General features: G+C 37.5%; 1 protein-coding gene across 2 annotated transcripts in view; it reads left to right on the forward strand.

Annotated features, from left to right (window-relative positions):
* The first annotated feature begins 542 nt into the window (after positions 1-542).
* The window catches only part of LOC121290419 (cohesin subunit SA-1), a 229,758-nt gene continuing 205,769 nt past the window's right edge, over positions 543-24,531 (forward strand). For both annotated transcript variants that reach the window (XM_041210861.1, XM_041210867.1), the window contains exon 1: positions 543-699. The gene's annotated coding sequence lies outside the window, so the exon portion shown is untranslated. The remainder of the gene's footprint in view (positions 700-24,531) is intronic.

Genomic DNA, 24,531 nt, shown 5'->3' on the forward strand with positions numbered 1-24,531 from the left:
CGCCATTAGACATTCTCCCTCTCTTCCGCCCGCTGAAGCGGCAGCTGATGGCGACAGCGGCTTTTCAGCCACAAGACGACGCCATCTCACTAATGCGGCCGAAACAATTAAAATAACAACACGTTAAAAGCTCCGGGACACATCTGAAGCAATTTCCACAGATGGCTCTCAGCCGTTTAAACTTTTCACAAAATAACTGACGTCTACCATGTCCCTTTTTTCTAAAAAAAACCGGATCACCAGCGCCGCTCCACAGCCCCCCGATCCTTTCTTTTATAAACGGATCGAAAGCTCGACGGAATGACGTGAATCCCGGTGATTGCGCTGCGTGCGCGTGACGGGGAGAGATACATAGCGGGCGCGCACCGCGCTACCCTCCTCTCAACCCTTGTGTCCCCACCACCCCCCCAATTCCCACCGACGCGCGCGCCCGCGATGCCTTTGCAACGGTCGCTCGCCGGCCCCCGCGCGTGCACGGGTTAGGCAGCGGATGGTGGCCGCCAGAGGGCAATCTTTGTCTGGATTTGCATTGCGCCATTCGATTGTGGAAAATGCCACCAGATGGCGGCTTAGGATTGTTCGTCCTGTGAAGACGCGGTGTTAACTATTCCCATTTTTAATTTAATCAATTTTAAAACTCGATATTTCCTTACGCAGTCGAACGGAAAGTGAAAATCGGTCCCAAAATGGGCAGGAACGGTTAGTATTTTTGAACTTTTGTTCTATTTTTTAACTGAAAAAAGGCGACCGAAGTGCGGATCTAAGATGGAGGACGCGAGTCGGATCGTGTGTGTTTGGGGGAGGGGAGCGGGAAATGTGGTTTCAGTTCGAGTTCACATCTTTTAAAAAGACTTTCTTTTCCTTGTTTATTTTGTGTTTTTTAAATTGTTCTCTACCTTCAAGTGGTGAAATTTATATTAAAGTTTTATTTTCGGTGGAATGTAGGTTTTGAACGTTTGCGAGTCACTTCATTGCACGTAAATATTTTTTTAAAAGGTTAAAATACAAATGTTGTTTAATTGCCAAGCAGACGAAGGACGTGCAGGGATACAAAGGCAAGCCTGAGTAGGAAGCTGGAGTGTGCTTTTTCTCAGTTCGCTATTTTTGTTTGATGATGAAGCGACTGTTTGTAAATAAACGACTAATACTTGTTGGATTTTGATATATTGGAAAGCAAAGTTAATTTGGTAAACAGGGAAAAACCGGTTTGTAGCCGTCAGTATCTGATCTCACGGTTTTTTTTGTTATTACACTATTCTGAGTGGAGTCAGGTGACGACATGCTGATGACTGTCCTTGTTTTTTCTCACGCAATCCATCCGCCCAGCAGCCAGTTTTACAAGTACAAGGGAGAGAGAGAGAAATTCTTAACGAATTTGTATTATTTCAGGTGGGGGAAGGGTGAAATTTCCTGTTGTTTTCACTAAACCATCGTCTGTCTGACAATGTTAAATCGGTAGTGCATTTAATCTTATAAAAAAGAAAGCTATACATGTTTCAGTTGTAAAAGCATTTAGAGGTGAGATTTGTTTACAAAAGGCGCTGGCTCAATGGTATCAAATGGAGGTCTAGGTTACTTGAAATCTCTGGGCAAAGTGCAGTAACTTGTCTGCCATTTAAATCATTAAAGCACGAAATTTGTGTGTGCCTATGTGTATATATAACTAGGCGCACGTTAAAATATATAAACAAACCTTGGACGTTGTAAATGTAAATATTAGAATAGTAAGATGAAGGGAGGGTCCAGATTTGAAGCAATTCAAAATATAATGCTGAGCTCACAATTTGCAAGTATCTGAATTTTGCTTTTTGAAGAATGAGAACATTTTACATTAGTGTCTAATCTAGTTCTGTAACTTTGTTTATCTGTAAAGGCTGAGCAATATTTTATAGTTGTATAATAAAGTATTTGAATGTATAGATTCATTTGAGGATATGAAGAGTTTGGTGCGTTAATGCTACTTAGCAAGAAGTGGAAAGAAATAGTGCAAAGTAAATCTGTTGTGGGGTATTGTTTCCCATTAGAATATATTTGGAAATCCAAGCTTATTTACATTCCTGATTTCCTTTCATGCTACTTGTTGAGTACTAGAAAAAATATTCTGGCAGCATAGTAGATTTTGATCACTTAAAGAGTTAAGCCAACATAAATTGTTTTGAGATGAGGCATGGGGTATGTGTTTAACACATCTGCATCAGGAACACAACACATGCAGCTACATTTAATGCACTCTGTTGTAGATGTCAGTTTTTGTTCCCTCTTTCCCCCAAAGTATAGTGGTTGTGGGAAGAAAGTGGCTACTGAATTGGCAATAGGTTATATGCTTGGAATTAATTTTAATTTTGGATAATGTTTATCCACTTAATATGGTTTATTTGATTAGTATGTTATGTCCTTAAATTCATTCCTATGCATCCTTTTTTAGATCCTGCTGGATGAGAGACTGTCCAGAAATATTTAGACCTAGACAGAACTGAGATCAGAATTTTCCATGTGGTCCTTTTGCTTCGCATTTATAATTCATATGAAAAATTCCATTCACTGTATTGAGCTTTGGAAGCAAAATAAGTAATTGCTGATTCTGGATAAATGTCCCTTCTAAGATGTTAACTGCAGATTTTGTCAAATGTTGGTAGAATTTTTCACTTCATAGCTACTCAAACCCAAATGTCAAACTCTTGTTATGCACGCTGCTTACCAATACACAGACTTTTCAGTAACACTCCTGTGCCAACCTGTTGATATCTGTTGTAAAATTGTGCTGTCAAGTAACATTGAGTATAGTATGTTAAATGTAGATTTAAGGGTCAAGAAAAGGTTGGTTGCCTGAGTAGGGATTGTTGGCTGAGCACTCCAGCTGACTCAGGAATTGAGGGCGGAAAAACTGGTGTTGAATTGTTCATGAATTACAGTTGTGTGCATTATGCAGTAGGAGACATTATGCCTGTTGAATGAAATACTGTAAAGTTAGACATTTTATTTTATTCTTGGGGTCAACCGTTTTCCATGATGTTGGTCCTTTGAGCATTACTGTATTGGCAAATATGAATATTTTCTCCTTATTTAAAACTTTAAACAGACTACTCTGAGCAGATGGCAAAATCTTAATAGTTGTGCATGAAGCTTAACTGTATCTAACAAATCTAACCTTTGACTGATGCCAGGTAAAATAGACTCTGTAATACCTCAACCAAAGAATGATGTTTCTAACGCTACAGTAGAAAAGCCTTAGCTTATCTTCTGGTATCACAGAATCATTTTTCTGTATCTTTGTTCTCTTATGTGATGTAGAATTTTATATAATGACTGCATTGGGTTTTTGTGTGTGGACTGGAACCTCCAAATGAACAAACACCAGACTAGACCAATGGAAGATATGATTTGGCCCAAGAAATATCATACCAACTTCAGTTGCAAGAGAACCAGTACAACTTCTTTGAACACAGTCGGATGTAATTCTGTTATTTGTTTTTGCCTTTATTAGATTAATTGGAGTAGCTATCTGACTGCTGTCATTTGGAATTTATGTCCTCAATAGTGCTATTGCTCATTGATTTCTAAGCGCAAGAGCATCGGCCAATAGAACATCCAGATATGTAACTTCAGATCAAGCTACTCATTGCAGGGAAGGCTTGTTGTCAAGATCAGTATTATTGTGGCTTCAAGAACAAAATGTTTTTTGTTTCTTTAAATTGGATCTGTGACTTCAACCTACTTGAGCTCAGTGTTGTTGAAAAGGGAAGGACTCATTTTTTGCAACCATGGTTACTAATGCAAATGTTTTACTTGTAATTAGTTCAGATCTCAAGCAAAGTCTTGTGAAAAAATCTTTAATCAGTGCATGCCATTGTCAGTCATTTCTGAGATATACAAAAGCAACTCGTATTTATAAAGTGCCTTTAATCCATTAAATGTTCCAAGCGCTTCGCAGGAGAGTTATAAGACAAAATGTAACACTGAGCCACATAAGGGGATATTTGGTTAGATGTCTCAAAGCTTCATCGTAGAAGTAGGTTTCAAGAAGTGCCTTAGAGGAGGAAAGAGTGGTGTAGGAAATTCCAGAACTTGGGTCTTAGAAAACTGAAAACACATGGCCATCAGTGGTGGATCAATTAAAATTGGGGATGCTCAAGAGGTCAGAATTAGATTAGCGAAGGTACCTACGATGAAGCTTTGGGACATCTAACCAAATATCCAGTTATGTGGCTCGGTATTAAATTTTGTTTTATAACTCTCCTGTGAAGTGCTTGGAACATTTATTGGATTAAAGGCACTTTATAAATATGAGTTGCTTTTGTGTATCTCAGAAATGACTGACGATGGCATGCATCTATGTAGGGTTGTGGGGCTCAACACCAACCCAAAATAAAATATTAACATATCAGTAAAAGCTATATAAAAAGCAATGCAACCTGTTAACTGACGTGCAAATGTCTACCTCATTTCAAATGCATTACTATGGCTGTTTTCAGGTCCCATGACAATTATAAGTTTTGAAACAAAAACAGAGCATGCTGAAAAACACTCAACAGGGTAATCAGCATCTCTGGAGAACAGATGGACACTGTTAGAAATGTTTATGCTATTTTCTGTTTTTGTTTCATAAGTCATTGCTTTTTTCAAGTCCTGAACCATGCATTTGCCTACTGTTAGCCAGTCGTTTTCACTTCGGATTTCCTCCAACACAATAGAAATTAAGTGTGCTGTGGGGATCAACTAACAGCCTTTGTTAAAGACAGGTTCACAGCACTGTAATAAACTTACAAAAATGTTCCTGACAAAAACAAAAATGCTGAAATACTCAGCAAGTATGGGGTCATCTGTAGAGAGAGAAGAGTTACGATTTTGGGTCGATAACCTTTCGTCAGAAGTTCCTGTCATGTTAGTGGTTTTCTTGTTGACAATGAAGTGCTTCATTCTAAGCTTGGAATGATTGTTTTTCATATCTGAAAAAATAGAACATGCTGGAAACACATAGGTTAGTCCACATCTATGGACTGAGTGTGTAGGCTGCATGGATTGCTGTTTTTGGTCTGGCCTCTGAACAGTTAGAACCCTTTGGAATAGGGAACTTGAATGTTAATGAAAGGAATTATATTCATTACAGAAATCAATAATGGGAATGTCATTTGAATAATACAATAATCAGTTATCTGGGTGGTTACTCAAAATAAACTGAAATGTTCTATACTGTTTTTTTAATGGAGTGGTATAAGTGCTTAACCTGACAGAAAATTTAGTGCTTTCAAAATCAAAAAATCTTCTCACTGCACATTCTGCACTCCAGCATGATCCAGTACATGAAAGGATGGAGCATTACTAATGCCTGTATAATAGATATTCAAGCAATTAATTTTATGTCCAGGTCAACTGGAGAACAATCCATATTATACAGAGGTTGTCTAGCACGTTTAGCAGTTGAGCAATGATCATATGTGTATTTGTGGCCTGGCAGAGGAGTAAGCGCATTACAAAAAGTAAATGCCATTCCATTGTATCACACATCAGATACATTGCAGTTCTTTTAAAATAAACTATTCATCTTCAGTAAACACCTCTGGTGTGTGAAGTACAGGAAGCAGGTTTTGTTTTGTTTGACAAATTCATGGTTTTTACTCTTGCTGAACCTTTAATAGTTTCTCTTCATACACAAGAATAGATGCCTCCAAAGGTAATTAGATGTCATTCTTTTAATCCTGGCCTCTTCAGTATTCCCAATTTTATTCACTCTACCTGTGCTTTCAATTGTCAAAATCCGAAGCTCTGGAATACCCTCAGAAAACCTTTCTGCCTCACCATCTTTTCATCTTTCGAGACATTCCTTAAACCCTACCTCTTTGACCAAACTTTTAGTCATCTGATAATATCCCCTTCTGTAGCTCAGTGTCATATTTTGTTTTATAATACTTCTGTGAAGTGCCTTGGGATGTTTTATTACACTAAAGGCACAATGTAAGTAGACATTGAAAACTGTAATTGAAAATTAAATGGCATAGCTCAACCTTTCTATTTTTCTTTATTTAATTCAAAGTTTTTATTTTTGAATTTTCTATGTCATTAACAATATGATTATTTCAAATTGGTTGCAACAAATTTAGTACGGCATAGAATGTTAGTCTGTTGCGTGTCCTTTAACTTGGGGAAATACTGTCGCCTCCACTCCCTTCACCCCCAGCCCTCACCATAGGCTGTAAATGCAAGTCACAATGACAAATAGCTTACATGGATGAAATTTAGCAATTAATTTCCTACATGTTTATGTTAAAATATAACCCTGGTCACTATAGTATAGCAAAATTAAATACATTGACTATAAAAGTAGACAATGCATTCACTGTCTGTCTGCATGCCTCTTGCTCAGTGTCAAATAGGCCTCATTACGTTTGGGCACCAATCCAAGTTGTTTCTAAATATTTGCACTATGATTTTGTTCAGTGTTTTAGTACCATGGTAATTTATAGCCTGTAATAGATAGACCTAATTGATTTTTTAACAAAATCAGACCAATCCAACTGGCTGAACATTTGTGAGAAGATCGAGTTCTATTTGCATGTTAAGATGGAATATTTTGGTGCTCCTGGTAAATCCTGAAATCAGTACTGTTTGGCTGGTAAGGTATGAAGCTGTTTACAGATTTCAAAATTCTCAGGAATTTGGGTATGTTCTCACTACTTCACCAAAAAAAAATCTGTCTGGTTCCTTATTTAAGTAAATCCATGCTCTGGAAAATTCCAAGTCCTGTTCTTCCCTTCCCCCACTCTTAAGAGGTTCGAATGTGTGGCTTTAACAGGCAGTATTCTGTTTGCAACTATACTATAAACAATGTAGAAGTTCAAAACCTGACTCTTAAGATATGTAGGATTCCTAGTTTTAAATACAACCCAAGAATTCATGAGGAAAATCTATTAGTTTAAACTATACATCGTTTAATATACTTTATATTGAGGATGCTTTATATTAAAACATGGTCTTGATTTAATTTTTTTGAAGCTGTGAAATGCACTTATCCTACTGCTTAAAAGAAATAGGCACCAAATGAATAAGTATATGTTTTAATTTATCACCTTTAAATATATCATATGAATGTAGAATATTTTGAGAATCTGTCATTCTGTAACACATAGATTTTAATGTCAGTATAAGGCTGGTATGTTTTCCTAATGTACTTTAAAATAGAGGTCGTCAGTGATTGGATTATGAAAATTATATAACAATATATTAGGAATTGATAAGAATTGTCGTGGTGAAAGGAATAGTTGAAAGATCTGATCTAATATATAAAGTAGAAATTTTTACAAATGGTGTGTGATATGGTAGGTTTCAGCAGAAATAATGCTGCATTCTTTCATTTTTTTCAAAATCTCTAACTTTAAAGACAAAACTTTATGGCTGACACTTCCAGTAAATTGCTGTCTGGAAAATAGTCTTCACATCTTAATGAAAATTGTAATTTAAAAAAAAAAGTTTGTAGTTCAAGTAATCTGATATAATCCAGTTAGGGACCAGTAATTTTTTGTTTAAAAGAGACAAAATTTGAAACCCCAGTTACCCGCTAGGAGAATACAGTCGCATGATTTTACCATTTTATACAAACAATAAACTTTGTTTTACTTCTCTGACTTTATGTAGTAGTCTACAATATCTGCCTCAGCTTAATTCAGAATGTTGTGTGAGGTAAATATGAATTAACAGGCAAGCTGTAGCTGAAGCCACCACACTTCTCATTAAATGACAGTTGTGACAGAGACAGATCTCACGGATTTCACAGCAACCCACTCAGACGACAGTGACCACTGTGAGTCACAAAATCTCATTAAACTCTCCCTCACAAGGGATTTCAGCTCTTTACTTTTGAAGACTTAGCCTCTGAATTCCCTCAAAAGCTGCTTCGACTCAGACTGCATCAAAGACTGCTTACCTCCCGATGGTTCAATAGCATCTCCTGAAACTGTGTTCCACAGATTCATGAAGCTGCTCTCCTGCCTCTAAGAGCAGTCCCTCTCACCTCAACACTGGAGTTTAGCTCTTTTGTTCATGTTTGAACCAAGGCTGTAATGAAGTCAGGAGCTGAGTGGCCCTGGCGGAACCCAAAATAAGCGTCACTGAGCAGATTATTGCTATGTAAGTGCTGCTTGATAGCACTGTTGATGACCCCTTCCATCCCTGTACTGATGATCGCGAGAAGACTGATGGGGAGGTAATTGGTCAGGTTGGATTTGTCCTGCTTTTTGTGTACCGGACATACCTGGGCAATTTTCCACATTGCCTGGTAGATGCCAGTGTTGTAGCTGTAATGGAAGAGCTTGGCCAGGGGAGCGGCAAGTTCTGGAGCATAAGGCTTCAGTACTATTGCTGGAATATTGTCAGGGCCCATAGCCTTTGCATTATCCAGTGCCTACAGCACGTGGAGTGAATGGAATTGGCTAAAGGCTGGCATCTGTGATGCTGGGGACTTCTGGAGGAGGCTGAGGTGGTCCCATTGGCTGCACTCACTGGCTCACAGAGCTTTTCTACTAAGCCCTATCTGCCTGGAGCCTGCTAACAGCACCACCGTTTCAGCATTCAGCCTCTTTCACTGCTGTAGAACCCTTAGATAAATTGAAACCAATTAAGCTCCACCCATCTCCTTGACGATGTAGCCTTTCAGGGTTCACTGGTTTTAAACTAGTTTAGTTCTAACTCCCAAAACAATACATCTCTCTGGACTGCACTTCTTTGCAAGCAGTGTAGACATCATGTCTCCAGCTAAATAAGCACACCAGCTGTTTTAGGACCTTTCTAGTTGTTGACCACTGAAATCAACATGGCCCGAGCCTTTTAAGTGTAATAGACTCCAATCTGCTTTAGTTGCAGTTAACCCATTTTCTGCAGTTAAACTTTAATTATCCTAGAACTAAACATTACCTCTAAAATATTAATATGAACCATGACCTAGATATTCTTCACAAATCAGATATTCTGACGATGTCACACTAGATCTATCTATCGAGGATTTTAAGTCCTTATTTCTGCGCCTGATGTCTCAGTGGGTAAATGTATTTATTTGTTTAAAACAGCTATCATGAAAGTCTGCATTTCAATCTCTGGCTTATGTTTGAAGTGTGTTTAGCTATTACTGTATGTGCAGATTTTGAAGCATAGGAGGTACTCCTGTATGAATAGATGCTTTAAAATTAATATGTTTTTGTGCCCCAGTATTTCCAATAATCAAGTATTTAATGGTAAGTTCATTTGGCGTTTATATAAAGTTGCTTGTTCCTTCATTTTCTACCAACATCTCCGATTTTCAGTCCTTTCAAAATGCTAGACCAGAATGGCAGGACCAGGATCACTTCAGTTTGGTTTGAGATTAACCAACTCTGCCTTTGTTCATTTTTCCCTTTAGAATTTGGTCAAATCAGTTTCCAGTTATTTAGTTTTAACTATTTATCTTATGCTGAAATTACCTGCGATGAAATGCATCCAGAATGCTGCGGGATTGAACTCCATTCATTGCAAAATTACATTTATTCTTTAATCCAGAATATTAGATCTCCTAGTAGCTTTAGTGTGCTGAACGTTGAACTTGTGACCCTTTGGACTGAGTGTCAAATTCCTTAACATGTTGCTCCTGTTTGTCTTCAGTGGCTTTTGATGGTGCTTAGTCAGGCTATAAAGGTGTCCTGTAATTTTAGAATTGGAAGAAGATATGCAATGGAAACTAGCTTGCAATGGATAAACATGAATGGCTGAAAAGGGAATGCAGGAAATTTTAACTGGTATGTCTGCTATACGCCATTGGTAGTACTATAAAAGTCTTGAGCAACATTTTGCAACCAACTAAGTGACAGGTACTAATTATCATCTCTAATTGTGATCATAGACAGTTGAAACTATTCTATTCATTCCCTAACGGCCTAGAGGATAGAAAGGTTACCTTGTGTAATATTGAGCCATATAGATCAGAAGTGCTAGGTTTGAGTCCTGATCTGCTTTCACTTAATTTATGCTGCCAAGAGCAGCAGCTGGGATTACTATAATTGGCTGACGCTTCTGTGGAGGTGAAAAATATCAGCCAGAGTTCCTAATGTGGGTTATTGTGCAGTGGCCTTACCTGAAAATATAGGCCTATGAATATTTGGTGCGAAAAGAATCGGGCTCTGCTTTTGGCTGGATTTTGAGGTTACAGAATCACAGAATGGTTACAAAACAGAAAGAAGCCATTCAGCTCTTCCTGTCTGTGCTGGCTCTCTGAAGGAGCAGTTCCCCTTGTGCCATTCCCATTCCCTTGCCTTCTCCCCATAGCCCTGCATGTTCTTCCATTTCAGACAATAATCCAACTTCCTGTTAAATGCCTCCATTGAACCTGCTTTCGCCACACTTTCAGGCAGTGCATTCCAGATCCTAACCACTCACTGCATGAAAACGTTTTCCTCATGCCTCCATTGCTTTTGCCAGTTACCATAAATCTGTGCCCTCTGGTTATCAACCCTGGGAACAGGTTAGTTGTGAAGCAACAGCATTCGCCATTGATCTCAAAGAAAGCTGCCTCAAAGATCTAGTGATCTCTGTGGCATGATTTCTTCTTTCTTGATAGTTTAAATCTGGCATCAAGTCAAGAGGATCTGTAGGTGTCAACAAATGGAGTAAGCAATCAATCACACTGAAGTATTCTCACAGGAAGAAAAACAAGAAGTTAAAAGCATTGAATCTCTTTATTTTAAATTTTTTTTTTGCATTGTGAAGTAAATGATTGATTGGATTAAAATAGATGACGTACCAGAAACATTAAAAAACAAATCATTATTTTTAAAATGTGTAATTTTTGCCATCATGGAGAAATTTGACATTCTACAAATATAAAATTATCACTTCATGGTCAGTGAGGATGTTTACCAATCATTATTGTATGCTGCTGTAAACCCAATTCTACTTCACTCATCAAGGTGTCACCTTTTTGAGGTTTTTTTAACGTGATACTAAGGGTGGAAGTCTTTCCGTTTAAGGATTTCCAGTAGATTTCAGACTGGGAGACTTAACAGCACGCTCTAAGACTGACATCCACTTCTGAGTTCCATGTTGTTCTGCGTATGTGCAGACTCCCAAAGTTGTGGTCATTTTCAGAGGAGTAATGGCAGCAAATGCTGATAGTTATACAGTTATTGCTGCAAAATCCAGGTCAATTTATAAATAGGGTCACTCATTTTAAAACAGTGCGTTTAAGTGAGATATTGGAGCGCTATTGGCATCTTTTAGAATCTAGCCCTATCACAAGTCAGCACTGAGAGGAAGTTGTGGGGAATATTTGCATAGTAAATATCTTCCATAATTTTCAGATGCATAATCTTCCTTTCAAAATGTTGAAAGCATATTTAGCATTCATGGGAGCAGTATGTCCTTCCTCAGAGTATTCATGGATTTATGAATGAATCCCAACAGATTTGGCGATCTGTGTAGCATGTTTAATTCAGCTACATTTCAAGTATTTTTTAAAAAAATCTTTTTATAGATTTTCATTAGCAAATTGGTAAATTATAATGTGCTGTGTAAGTGGAAATAATATAGTACATGTTGTATCCTTTGGCAATTCCTTCCCAAGTTTATACCATATACTGGTAGGTTGATAATTAAAATAATATAAATTTAAATGATTTAAAATATGAGATGTTATTGTGGGGATTGTGGACTGACTTTAGTCACAACTGTGATATTTTAGCAGTACAGATTGTTCTAAAATTAGTTAAAAATATGAAGTACAGAGGTACTTAATGGAGATAATGTTCAGCTGGTAACCTTCCATCTGCAAGAGATGATGGACATGCAGCAAACAATCCATTTAGGTGTGATGTCTTCATTTGGTGCACCTTTGATTATGGCTATGAAAGCCAATCCTTGAGAGGCAGGTTCTGCCAAAAATGCTGCACATGAAGCTATTAAATGATGTTGTGGGTTGTTGTTGTTGTGCTAGTGTATGCCTCTTTTGCTAGCTAGTGACCCACAGGTGCATAGTCAGTTTTTAGGGCCTTCATATCACACTTGCCAGCATTCTTGAAATGGAGCCCTGGGGCCCCACTGGTCATCTGGCTCCGGCTACCTCATCATACAGAAGGTCCTTGGGTATGCGGCTGCCTTCCAACCTGTGGGTGTGCCTGATCCTCTGATTAGTGCTAACACTCTTTGGGAGGACTGCCACATTTGTGATTTTGTCCTGCCAGGATATACCCATAATGTGCCACAGAAGATGGAAACTAGTGAGCATCTTTTCCTGGTTACTATAAATTGCCCAAGCTTCACAGTCATACAGTAAAGTGCTGAGAACACAGGCCTTATAAACTATCAGCTTGGTCCTACGCTTGGTGTTATCCTATGGGTGTATTGCGAGTTGACCAAAGGTAGTAGCTGCTTTCCCTGTGCATGTATAAAGGGACAGATTGTCTGTCACCATGGACCATGGACCCCACTTTGTGGCGTGTTACTTATGTGATCAGGGGCAGAGAAACAACCTTGAACTGTGACCATGTTTTTCTTGACGCTTATAGTCAGGGAGAACAAGTTACAGGCATGAGAGAGACAGTTTATGAGCCTTTGTCGTTGAGTTGCTGTGCGAATAACTAGCGTAGCATCGTCAGCATAGAAGACTTCCCTGAACAGGATGCAATATGTTTTTGTCATCACTTTCAATCTTGATAGATTATAGAGCTTGCCATCTGACCTAGTATGCAAGTAGACTCCTTCAATATCTGCAGGGAAGGCGAAAGTCAGGAGCATGGAGAAGATGCCAAACAGAGTTGGGGGCAAGGATGCAGTGCTATTTCACTCCATTCTTCACTCTGATTTCTGTCAGAAATTGAGTCATCAAACTGTAAATGCATGGAAGGAGTGGATCAGACTAGGAGCTTTGGTAGACAGCCAGTTTTTTCCACAAAATCTTGCAGAGTCCTGTTCTGCTGACGGTGTTGAGTGCTTTATTGAGATCCACAAAATTTAGATAAAGGGGTATACCTTGTTCCCTATACTCTTGTGGAAGTATGTAAGTAAATTTCAAGGAAGTAAGTGGAGCCCAAATTCTACATATATTATGTCCAAGAATGTTCTTGAAAAATAAACGATCATGTGCTGATTGATACTCGTTTTATTTCCTAACAAGTAGCATTCTGTTCTCTATTTCAGCGTAGATCCTTTGTATTCATATTTTATGCCCTATAATTGTTTAAGTTAGTATGTGAGAGATGTGGATGTGTAGATATTAAGAATTTTAAAAGGCTACTGTTTGTTACACAATATGTTGTCTTTCAAATTTGGTATTTTCAATACTGACATTTCAATATCTAAAAAGATATTATTTCAGTGTGAAAGATTTATGATCCAGATTCTGTACTTGGCGAATTTGGTGTAAGGCTGGTTCTGCAATTCTGCTGTAGTTTGAAATATGAACTCTAAGACAGCAGACAATGGCTGGGCATGCTTTTCAGTTGGTTGCACTAACTCTAATTCTGAGGTAGCAGAACCAAATAATTTAAAATCATTGAAATGACTTCAAATAAAGTATGAAAAGCAGTTCTACTTGGACTCTTCTGATCGAACTTCTGCAAGCAGTTATTTTAATGGCATTTTATGCCCCTTTTCCTTCTGGCATTTGTATCTAGACTTTCCAAAAACATTTAGCAAAGTCCCTCATGAAAGACCAGTATTCAAACTCAAGGCTGCATAGAATCAGAGCAAACTCTAAAAATGGGTAAGAGACTGGCCTTGGCATTGGGGCTATCACTGTTCCTTATTTACACGGGTGATATGAATTCACAAATTCAGACTAAAATAGTCACATTTGCTGATGACAAAGTGAATAAGGCAGTGGGTTTGGAAGAAAACTCACTACAATGAATTGGACAAAATATCTATGGCTGATCAATGGCTTATGGAATTTAATGCATGCAAATGCAAAGTACTGCACATAAGATGGAGAATTAAGTAAAACAGCATGTATTCCCTGAATGGTGTTGAATTAGCTCAAAATGAAGAGGATAAAGACATATAGGAGACTTGATAGAATTGGGAATAAACATGCATGCTCAGCCGTTGCAGAGCAGCAACCAACAGAATGTTGGAACGACGTAAGCAAAAAAGTGAAACATGAGTAAGTCCATTAAAACTATGCAGTGATTTGGTCAGAATACACCTCCGGTGTTGTGCTCAGTTCTAGTTGTGAAAGCTTGAGAAAGACGTTACAGCACTAGAGGAAATGAAGAGCCTCAACAAAAAAATCCTGGATCTGAGTTATGAGGAAAATCTGGACAGACTCCAGCTTCTTAGCCTGGAAAATGTGTTTGCGAGGTCTTCGTAGGAAGTATACAAGATAGTAAATAGTATTGGCAGACCTACATGGCATATATTTAAATTGTAGGACTAGGATATGATGAGGTGATTTATATCAAATTCTTTCCATGGTGATCATCATTTGGATTGGGCTGCTTAGAGTGGTGGAGACAAAACCTAGGGGTGCTGCAGTGGGAGAAATGGTGGAGTGCTTCTGGATAGATGAACTAATATGAATGGTTGTCTTAATGTGTAGTTATAATGATTAACTTTGTGCTGGAGCCTCCACAGCCAGGAGTACAACAAGACTTTGGAGTTCCAGTATATTCATACAATTGCTAGTGGACCTGATAAACTTACTTCCGGTCCTCTCATTGCAAACACACAGATGTATCAAAACTTTGGCTTCCTATTTCCACGATCATCCCTCCACTTGCACTATTATGTACCAAAAGACTTTGTATTGATTCGAGCACAATTTGCAGATGTTGGACCTAAAGCAGTCTTGGTTGGTTCTGATGGAAAGTATGCAGCCTTAAAATTTTAGCATTCTACTTCTTTCTATGCCCTGACATCTAGCCGATTCATCACAGCCTTTATGACCGCATTAGCTTCATCAGAGAATGCTCACTATAAGTACAAAACAAAAACAGAATTACCTGGAAAAACTCAGCAGGTCTGGCAGCATCGGCGGAGAAGAAAAGAGTTGACGTTTCGAGTCCTCATGACCCTTCGAGTTCTGTCGAAGGGTCATGAGGACTCGAAACGTCAACTCTTTTCTTCTCCGCCGATGCTGCCAGACCTGCTGAGTTTTTCCAGGTAATTCTGTTTTTGTTTTGGATTTCCAGCATCCGCAGTTTTTTTGTTTTTATCACTATAAGTACTGTTGGCTCAGCATCACACTTCATTATAGTGTGACTGGGGTCCAGCTTGAAAGTTACATTGTTTATGCTATTCCTCACAGTTGTGATAACCTTAATATTGTTCTAAACTTTAGGTCTGAATAATACCAAGTGTTGAAACTTTTAATCCTATTTCCATGATGTGATGAAAGTGGTAGCAGTAATCTTAATTGTCTGGGGTGGCATGAAAATAACATGAAATGGAATTGAAGTGCTGAACTTACCTGGAATGAGCAAATCTCCCAAATTATTGTGTACACTCCATACTGATGTTTATGTATTCTTAAAACTTGTGAAGCAAAATTTATCCCTAGCAATATTGTTCAATAATTTCACAAAGTTATTGAAATTGTCATCAGCAGAAGGCAAATCAACTAGTTGTTTTGCAGTCAAAGATTTTCGTTCAAGAACTTAATTGAAAGAGCATCCATGAGTATTCAAAATTCAGTTAATTTTAGAAGGTTGCCTGATAGCTTCATGAATAGTATTGCCTGATGATACAATTTTGGTACTGGAGTAATGTCCCAGGTTCAGTTCTCTCATTCAGTTGATCTCAGCTGGGTTCCTGATGCTGATCACTCTGAAGTGATCCTGTTGTAAAATGTGCATGTATAAATGCTAGAGGCACAATTTCTTCAGTTTTGTGATGCCCATCATAATAATGTTTCCATATGAAGTGTGGCAAATTGGAAAATTATTTTTCAATGTATTGGCAGCAATCCATGAAAATTAATTTATTTTTTAAAAAATGATACTGAATTCACTCCACAAGTTTAGCTTTGGCTTCACAATGATACTAAATTTGTGTCCTTGTCAGCAGTTATTCCTTGGGCAGCATTACCAAAACATTACAAGGTCATTTATCTCATTGCTGTTTGTTGTGCTTAAATTGGCTGTTGCATTACAACAGTGAATGCATTTCAAAAGTAATTAATTAGAAGTGATGCACTTTGAGACTTCCTAAGAATGCAAAAGGTGTTTCATGAATGTAGTTGTATCATTGTTATTCAGGTCCAGGCTTGAATTGACTGAATCAAAGTGGAGTAAGACAGTTTCCTCCCTGAATTCAAATTCAGGCTGCATGTACACTCTAGTCACAGCATTAATTCAAAACAAATCTGCTTTGCATTCATATTATAGTCAACATACTTAACATTACAAGAAGCTTGGTATATTAATCCTGTTGCATCTGGTAGTGGCCTTCTTTTTGAACACTGATTTGAGATTTACTACAACAACTTGCTTTTATAAGAGTATTTAATGCAGCAAAACATTCCAAGGTGCTTGACTGCAGCAGTAGCAGAATTAGATGACATTATGGAGGTGGAAGAAGGTGATATTTGTGATGGAGAGGATATGGGATTAGATGCTCAGTTACGAATTGCATAGGGTACAGAGATTGCAACAGCCTGGTTTAGCCAGAGACAGTGGCTGGGAAGAGGGGCGGGGTGGAATTGGTGGCAAGGTTTTGTAATTTGTGGTGGAGACCCTGACAACCTTAAATATAAACGTAGACATTTTTAAAAAAAACAGGAACTCTTTCCCAGCCAGTACTAACAGAATCCAGAAAATATAAAAAGTGGGAATTACAATAAAAAAGAATGGGACAAAAGCATGCTTATTGTATGGGCCTTTATGAAAAAAATGGGAAGATCATAAATTGGAATATGCAAGAAACTGCCCTTGGAGTGGCCTTAGCTCTAGTTTCAAACCTGAGTAACAGTTTTCCTTTAATTGAATGGATGTAGAACAACTGAAGATGAACAAATTCCGTTCACTAAGATTGGTAATGTGATTGAACAAGCCTTGTTCAATCACATTACCCATCTTGGAAAGAAATGTCAGATTGCTTACTCCTTTGAAAGCTGTTAATGGTTTGCTTAAAAAGATAGGTGCCATTGGAGTTCATATTCAAAGGTTAAGTGTCAAAGTGCTCTATACCTTGTTCCAGTGCTTCTAATATTTATTGGACCATTTATAGACTTAAAACACAAAGTCTTGGAATCGATTTAGCTACCAAGTTTGAAAACTTCGCCTTAACAAATAATAGCCAAAGTAACATTTTAAGTGTGCATTCTTGTTTTAGGTGCCATTTGTTCTCTGGGCACCATTACACTAGTAATTGTAAACTGCCTTGCTACTACCCAAATCACTTCAATGTTTATATAATTTAGTCTGATTTTATAACATGGGAAAGGCCTGAGCGTTGTTAATGTTTAATCGTTTCATTTTTAAGTGTGCTAATTGCAAGTTTTTCATGGAGGGAAAGATCTTTGCTTGAGTTTTATGTGCCATTGCTTGTATGTTCAGTTGATTAACTTGTATAATGATGAAATTGGGGGGGTGGGGGGGCGCAGTGGTGGCACAGTGGTGGCTACATTATGTAGCTGATACTAACAATTTGATTTTCTTGCCTGTTTTTGACCAGTGGATAAGCTGTTGGCTTTAAATTGTCACATTGTTTTAAAAAAACTCAGTTAACTGGCCTGAAGACTGGTGCTTTGTTGAAAGCTCATGTTACATTTTGGTTATTTTGAGGGTTGGGGGGTTGGGGGGGGGGGGGGGGGGGGGGGGGTGCGTAGTTGGGGGGGGGTGGAATAGTAGACGTGGAAGTCTATAAATTTTGAAGATGTGATAATGAGGTGATATTGTTTTATGCACCTATTAGCAAAGTGCATACATTCATTTAAAATGGCACTGCCTATGTGAATATTTTATAGTAAGCAAGGATACCTTCTGTTCTTAGGTAAAGCTCTAGACGTTGCTTTGAGCTATTTTTATCGACAATCAGGAGCTTAATTCTGGACTGCATACCAGACTGTACCATTTGATCAGTTATATAAAATGTGAACAAGAATTTTCTCATTCAAAGAGCAATCAGTTTAATAATATTAAATATTCTACAGTATTAACATGAAAAGATTTCCAATTGTATATTTTCTGTTAATAGATGTGTTTCTGATCAATCAATTGACTTATTTTGGTGCAGACTTATATACTGTTTGTGTGTCCGGAAAGCACTTAACATGCATGACATGTATTCCAGAAGGCAGATGTTACCATAGTAACCCTCTGGTAGGTCATAGCCAGCTTGGCATATTTGATTGGCTGACGGTAGAAAATGATATTCTGGAAAGAAAAATGAGTGGGTTCAGGGGGCGGGAGTTGGGGGAGAGACGAGGCCATTAAAAGATTTTTTTTTAGCACTTCTGCTAGATTTTACTTTAAAATAAATTAGCTTTTGATTTAAGATTGGCTTAGCTGTTTCAAATTTCACAAATAGAGCATTTTCTGTTGGATTCATTACAGAATGTGTGCTGTGTTTATTTTGTCAAGCAGAGGAATGAATGTGTGGACTCTTTAGTGTGTTTGTGTAGGGGGTTGCATTCAGTTTAACAGGTTACATAAGGCAGCTGTAGTTCAGGTATCATGAAGTATTATGTTTCATATTTTTGAATTGTTGAACATTCCCAGTTGTTGTTGTAGAGTGCATATGTACAGTGATAATACAGTTGGAAGTACCTACAGAGAATGTGAAGTTGCACTTTGGGTATTCTGTATTACAGAAAATGTTAATTATTTTTCTCTGTTCTTTTCATGTTTTGATTTCCCATAAATAAAGCGCATGTTTGATTTCTCACAAAGCACATTTTTGACATCTTACAGTAAATAAGGTGGTTTTAACAGATATTACATGTACTAAATCTAATATTGTAGGTACTTAATAAAAAATATAGTGAATATTACATTTAGTTGGCATATACCCTTACATCAGTTTTCAATTATATTTTTAAGTACTGTTTAAATATTTCTGTAAATTTTATTCTGGATTGGGCTGTAACACTGGCATGTAATTCTTCAGAAGTGTAGGTTTTCAAGCTGGCGCCCATGAACTCCATATGGGATGCTAGCTTATAAGTTTTCTTTGTCTGGGACTGAGCATAATGATACATCATGAACATAATGAATTTACCCATTAATACATTTGGACAATTTTTGACTCATCTGCTGTAGTATTGTTTTTAGCCTTGCTTCTGTTAGTGCAGTTGTCTCCGAGTCTCAAACTTGTGGGTTCAATCCCTACTCCAGAGACTTAACTACATAATTGAAGTTGACACTGAGCACTGCTGCACTGCCGAAGATTTTGTCTTTCAGATGAATCGTTAAACCGAGGCCCCTTCTGTCGTTTCAGCTGAGCATACAAGATCCCATGGCAGTATTTGAAAGGCTGAGGAGTTTCCCCAGTGATGTGGCTCATGTTTATTTTTTGATTAACATTACCCCAAAAAATTATGATATCTGGTCATTATTTTCTTGCTCTTCACTGGACCTAAATGCATGCAAATTGGCTGCCATATTTCCTAATGTTACAGTAGTGACTGCAGCACTTTGGAGTATCCTGAGGTCATGAAAAGGAGTAGATAATGCAAGTTTGTTCATTCTTTCTAAACTTGGTGTAATTGCACTACAACTGTTAATTTTGCAGTGAGCACATTTTCAATCCTCAACCAAAATAAAACTCTTTGGTGTAGCACAAGTATAATTCCTGTAATGCCTTCCTGTTGCACCTATCTCTTTTTTTGCACACAAGCTTTTCTGTTCATTTTATTTATCTGTGGCCTCCAAGGTAGGTGGTATTGTTGCATACTTAGCTCAAACCTCCCATCTCCAAGCCCAAGATGTGTAGCATTATTGTCCATATTGCCACTCACTCTGAAGCCAAAAAGCCTTGCTGCCTTCGCTAAGTAATTTAAAATAAGTGCTCAGCCCTATTTATTTTACATAACCAGCAAATCTCTTATAGTGATGCTCATGGTGAGTAAGAAGATAAACTGTTTTATAATAAAAGGTATTTATGCCATATAGGGAATAACATTAGTGCTATTTGTTTGTTGTGATTAGATTAAAATCTATTAATGATGGTCTAAGATTTTCATGCCTGTTATTCTGTGAACATTATAAATCAGTGGTCTTTATTATCTTTGTATTTCATTACCTATTTAATGTTATCTTTTCCAATTTTAAGGCTACAAATACACAAAATATATTTTACAGGATGTATCAGTTGGCTTCAGAAATCTGATATTTCATGGTGCTGGTAAGGGGAGTAAATTTTAGCTACACTTGGGGAAGTCCAGAGTTTAGGTGGCAGTTGAATCATTCCTGAGCTTTGGTTGCACTTTGAAATTGTCCCAGGCTTTGGTAACACTAAGGGAATGTAGTTAGCAGAACTGGAATGGGGGTCGTGGATTTGACAGTATTCTAGAGGAGCTGCTGGGGTTTGGCAGCATGGTATCCTTTGATAGGCCATACCTGTAGAGAAGGAATCAAACCTTTGATAGAGCTGTGGGAAGATGAACCTGAGATTTGGCACAACTGATGGTGCATTGTAAGGTGAGCTCATAAGTGGATGCCTGGTTTCTATCAGCAATGCAGAGAAAGGGAGAACATGATGACATTGAGTTGAAGGAAAAAGAATGGGGTGGAAATTACATGACTAGCAGCATCAGACTTTTGGGTTTGTGACTTTTGACAGAATCTCAGTAAAGACTAAATCTGTCATTTACAATTGGACCCTGAATGTCCATCTGTGTTTTTGTCTTTTCTTTCCTTATATATATACATACACACATGACTAAAGAGGTTTCTCTCTCACTCAGATTGCACAATCTGAATTCAGCTAACGGCATTACAACTCTGAGCAAAACTGTCAAGCCTAGGCTTTAGGGAGAGGCTGAGAACTTCAAGTGAAAACTTGAACTTGAATGAAGGCATTAAAAGAAACAAAACACAATATGTCAGATAAATCAGTCATGTTATTGTGAAATTTGTATTTTGTAATTAAAATTTTGTTTAAACCTGTATTTTAGACAAAATCACTTTATTACTAAGAAAAAGTAATAGATCAAAAATTTTGTGGGCCGAAGATAATACAGTATCACATAGCCATACATAATTATAGTGACAACGACAAGTCTTTTCCATTATCAGTGTGTACATAGGAATTTATTGAAAAATGTGACAATAAAGGTGACAACAAGACATAGATTTTTGTAGACAGGAAATGTGTACATGTGTCAATGCTGTCACCCCCATTTCTAATCATTTTACACCTTTTCCTGCCCTGCTACTACTACATCTCAGTATATTCCAGCACTATACTCATAATATTGCCAGGACGTACAATACTGATCCTACAGTTGCCAACCCACATATGGCGCCCTATTCCTGGAACTTGGAATCCTTTCCCACCACAGCCATCATAGTGTGCTCACACCTCAGGGCTTTTTCAGTAAACCAACATGCTGTATTGCTCCCAAACCACAGTAATGCCTTCTGTTGTGTTGTGGCACAGCGAATGGCAAATGCTGAGTTTTTCAAATCCCAGAGGGAAACTTGAAACAATTGCCACAACTATTTTATAATTTGTATTTATTTTGAGATGCATGCCTAGAATTTAGTAGTAATAAGACCACCAAATCTTATAGGTTTCTTACAAAACTAAATGAAACCTGTATTAATCAAAAAAATGATTTTAAGCACATGTATAGGTTTACAAATTACCACGATGTTAACTATAGCTCCCCTAGTTAATTTAACTCTGAGTTACATCTCTGTGATGGTAACAATAAAGTGCACAGATTTTAAAAGACCCAGGCAACGTAACACAATACCCTGAACAGTCAAATTCAAAGTTAGTTTTCTTCACTTCAGTTCATGTACACAGTAACTTGAGGCTTAGAGGCTGGAGGCTTTTCACACTTGTTAGATCTTGGAATGCATTCCTCTTACATGAAACCTCAGCTCCTTTATACAGGTTTCTCCCTTTGTAATGTAAATAACATTAGTCCCAATATATCTTTTCAACTCTACTTCTCTAATAATAAAACTCTTGCATAGTACCAATTTTATCAGTAAGCTTTTGGAAAAATAAACACACTGTTTGGCTTCTTCTGGCTAAGTGTAATATTTTGCCACTTCTTTTGAAATTCAAATTACTCTGGTTTATCTAAAAATGCAAATATTCCCATTACATCTCACATTCTAAAACTTCAGCCATATTTCCCTAGTTAGCATTTCAAACCTAGCTTCTCTTTTGATACACCAAAACTTTTAGACCAATTGCCTTTAATTCGGTTAAGTCAACACACACACTATCCCTACCTTGCAATAAATTCCAATAACATTATGAAAATTATTATATTTTCCTCACAATTGTGTGACACCCTGACATTCCCTTCCCATTGTTCACATTTATTTTAAATAATTTAGATTCACTAAGTCACTCCTGTAGGGTCAGTCACAAGGGGACATAAGTTCAAGGTGAGGGGCAGGAAGTTTAGTGGGGATGTGAGGAAAAACTTTTTTACCCAGGTGGTGGTGACTGTCTGGAATGCACTGCCTGGGAGGGTGGTGGAGGCAGGTTGCCTCACATCCTTTAAAAAGTACCTGGATGAGCACTTGGCATGTCATAACATTCAAGGCTATGGGCCAAGTGCTGGTAAATGGAATTAGGTAGGTAGGTCAGGTGTTTCTCACTTGTCGGTGCAGACTCGACGGGCTGAAGAGCCTCTTCTGCACGCTATGATTCTGTAGGATTACTTTTATGCAATCCTGTATACCTTTTCCCTTTCCCTTAAACAGATTGGTCTTGACAACTATTTTTGCTCTGCCTGCATATTTTATGAGCACCCTCCAACTTCACTTATATCCTGGGACCGCTGCCCAAATATTCACACACCCTAGCCCCTTAATATCACAGCCCATAATCTCCCCTTCATTATTCATGGTGAAACTACCTACAGTATTTCAAAATATCAGATTGCTATTCCCACCTCTTTCCAGTACACCCTTCATAATTGCTGCAAATTGCAGACCCTGAGATATCTCTCATTACTCATGTATCTATCCTTTGGCCCTGACCAGCCATTGCATTTGTTCAGAAACAAGTTTCCAATATCTTCAAAAACTATAATCCCTCTTTGTAAATGAGACTCACCTCCCTTGTGCAAATGTTTAACTGAACTCTCAAACATTATCGTAATATCTCTTTCTGCTCACATTAGCAATCTTGTGAACTAATTATGATACTCTCTTTAGTAATCTCTCCTCAGCATTACCATTCTAGATTATTGAACTCAAACTACCACTTCTGCACAATCCCATTCTTTTCTCTTCCTTTGGCCCCATATGTTTTTTATCTCCTCACCATTCAACTTCAAACTCCTTGTCCACTTCATTCTCCCACATCTTCCCCCCATAACCAACTCATCACATCCAACTTTACATTCATGAGGGGATTGCAACATGAGACCATTTCCTTGGAAAACAAATCTTTTGATTAAGCACTGTACTATAACTTGCCTTGTGGCATGCTCGCTGTTAAACTCTCACTAACTAATAACCTTCCTTCACTATATAAGCTCTTAGTCTCGCAAATCTAACATTGTGCATAAGTATTTTTATTATACTTATAGGCTACACAACTATATGGAAAGGGTGCATTCTGTATGTACTTCTATGTTACAATTTATTTTAGCCTTATTCCCTTTATTCAAAATTTTACAAGTGTTTATAAAGTTTACAGAATAGATTTTCGTATTTTTCAACTTTACACATTTGATATCTGTAATTTCTCTATATTATTCTATTTTACATTTATTTATTTATTTATTTATTTTAAGCTAGCATACTTTTTATTCCCTGAAATATACTAAAGAATCATACATTCTCCATTTAACTGCGCAATCATTGTCTCTTATCAAACAACACTATAGAAAAATGAGCATTGTTACAGAATTTAAATTTGAAAATATCACTGATTCCCCAAGTACTCTGAATAAGTCAAATACATTATTTTTTCACTCTGCATAAATCAGTGGTCCTGATTATACATTACATAGGATAAATAGCATATCCTCTGGCTCACTGATAAGTATGCCACAGGAGATCTGTTAGAAGCTATCTGCCTCTATTTGATTGATATGTGGAGCAACTCCAAGACAATGTCATTTTAGCATCTGCTGACTGTTTTGCTCAAAATTCACTGACACGTTTGACACCATTTGAGCTCCTCTGATAATGCTATACGTTAAATACTCCTTGATGTTCTTGTATGCAGTTCTGAATAACGTAGCTAGCATTGAAAAGTACAGCATTTTAACATTTCATTAATGTAATTAATAAGAATTCTTATAGAAATCGGAATAAAACTATGGCTCAATTGTAGGAAGTCTTTAAAATGAAGTGCTGTGTAAGTGCTAAATTGAAGTGTATTTTTACAATATTTTCTTAGTGTTACAACACTGAACTGTGTTTTTAAAAAAATGTTTCATTG

This window comes from Carcharodon carcharias, chromosome 2 (genome assembly GCF_017639515.1).
Source record: "Carcharodon carcharias isolate sCarCar2 chromosome 2, sCarCar2.pri, whole genome shotgun sequence".
NCBI classification, from domain to species: Eukaryota; Metazoa; Chordata; class Chondrichthyes; order Lamniformes; family Lamnidae; genus Carcharodon; species Carcharodon carcharias.